Genomic DNA, 2,321 nt, shown 5'->3' with positions numbered 1-2,321 from the left:
AAAAAAATGCTGTTCTGCAAAGCAGAACTATAAAGATATGTGGAGTACAGATGAAGAATCTGGCCGTCGTTTTATCCAGCCATAATGGGCAGAACTAGGTGGGATACGTTTTTATTGTGTAACAATATTTTTTTCACAATGGTAGCTTTTTATGTCTTCAATAGATTTGAAATTATCTATAGATACCTAAGATTTGATGATTCTATAGCACGACGACCTCCTCGATCGAAAGCTCAAAAAAGGTTGAGAAAGGATAGCCCTCATCAACAACAGTTATCAAGATCTCACCAAAATGCAGCAAGTTCTTTTACTGTTCCTGCTGCAGATCGTTTGCAAACTGTGCGACTTGTTACAGAGCGTGTGAGAGAGAGAATATATTGAAGGTATATTCCCCGTCACAGGACCTTACGGTTGATGAGCGCATAATACCATACCGCGGAAGATGTTGCTTTCGCATCTACATGAAAAGCAAGCCTGCACGGTATGGTATAAAAATGTGGAGCGCTGTCGATCCAACAAACTCGATGTTGTGTAACTTCGACATTTATGTTGGTAGGTTACTAAACATACTTGAAACCTTACAAAATTTAGCACTAATATTTTTCAGGCAAAATCGACAATAAGCCCGAACAACAGCAAGGAAAACGTGTGGTCACCCAACTGCTACAACCATTTTATAATACCAACCGACGCGTTACTTTTGATATCTTTTTTACCAGCTTCATTCTTCTATAATCCAACTTCTGACGTTGGGGTTTGTGGCGATTGGGACACTGGCATTCTCATTGAATTTCTACCGAGTAAAGCTAAGCAGCCAGGAACAGCAATGTACAGATTCCATGACAACAAGGTTATGCTTGTTTCATGGACCGAAAAGAAAAACAAAACTGTGTTGCTCATGTCCACGGATCCCTCCTCAATGCCGAGTGCAACGGACATCAAGATCAGCTCAGAGAGCAAGGAAAAGCCTAAAGTTGTTCCGTTGTACAACTCGTTGAAGGGAGGAGTGAATACCCTTGATAAGTCGACAGGCTACTATACGTGTAAGAGGCGCACCAACAGGTACCCAGTTGCAATCATATACAACATCATCGACATATGCACTCATAATGCGTTTCATACGTATGTAGCTGCCCATCCAGAATTCCAATCCGTGGAAAAAAGTAAAAAAAAAAGTTTTTCCTGGACTGGCTTTCCAATGAACTGGCACTAAATTATGTACGAACTCGTAAATTGAAGACAACGATCCAAAAAGATGTAGAAGAAAAGATCGAAATCTTCCTCGCGAACTATGACCGGTTGTATGGTACGTGTTACGGATGCAGCTCAAGAGAGAATCTCCTAGGATGTAAGGCCTGCAATATCTTATGTTGCCCAGCAGATCGAAGCGTGAGCACTTTGTATACATGTCCTTCGTGTATCAAAGAGAACAAAGTCAATACAAACTTTGTAAAAAGCAGCAACACCAAGCGGTGTTCCATTTGCCCACGATCGAAGGATGTCAAAACTACAGTGATCTGCCACAGCTGTGGAGTTTCTGTATGCGGCCGACATGAAAATCGAAAGGAAGAGAAGCACACAGTTTTTAATAAGTGTTTGACTAAATAAAAGTGAGATGAAAAAATGATCCACGTATTTTGTTGTAAAATATTTTGTATGCCGTTTTTTGTGGATCGGGAACAACAATTTCTCCTAGATTTCACTAACAGAATTTATCCTATACGAATCTCAAATAAAATCTCGGAAAATACCAGAGCAGAAAAAAACCTTAGAGAAATTATGGGAGAATATCATAAGCAAATTCGGCATGAACCCGGGAGAAATTATAATCCAAAAGAAATCCTGGAATAAACTCAAGATGAATTCTAAGAAGAAACTCTTAGGAAATTGAGTAATAAATTTTGAAAAAAAAATCGCGGAAGATACGTTGAAGATAATCCCTAGAGGTTAGTAAAAATAAATCATAAGAGCATCTCGGAAGTATTCCCAAAGAAATTCCAGAAGACATCCTGGAAACATTGAAGAAAAAATTACAAGATTATCTCCAATTTTCTCTAATAAATCTCCCCTTTCTCCTTAGTTTTTTTTTCCAAATTTCCATAAGTTTTCCTGATTTTTTTTTCCTGGTATTCTTGGATTGCTACTGCAGCAGTTCATCCCGGAATTTTTCAAACAGTTCTTGTTCGCTCGAGTTTATTTGAGAAGCTTCAAAAAATTTTGCAAGACACTTTTGTGTATGTATTGTATTATTCTGCCTGTATTCTTCATAAGAAAAGTTCCAAAACTCCGAAAAAAATCTCCAATTCAAAACATTTTGTTTT

The 2,321-nt window shown here is 38.2% G+C and overlaps 1 pseudogene; it reads left to right on the top strand.

The window, feature by feature from the left end:
- Nucleotides 1–494: 494 nt before the first annotated feature.
- On the top strand, nucleotides 495–2,091 carry LOC115264520 (uncharacterized; annotated as a pseudogene).
- Nucleotides 2,092–2,321: the final 230 nt, after the last annotated feature.

This window comes from Aedes albopictus, chromosome 3 (assembly GCF_035046485.1).
Source record: "Aedes albopictus strain Foshan chromosome 3, AalbF5, whole genome shotgun sequence".
Lineage (NCBI taxonomy): Eukaryota > Metazoa > Arthropoda > Insecta > Diptera > Culicidae > Aedes > Aedes albopictus.
Note: the sequence above shows the minus strand (reverse complement) of the source record. Positions and strands in the feature narration are given on the sequence as shown.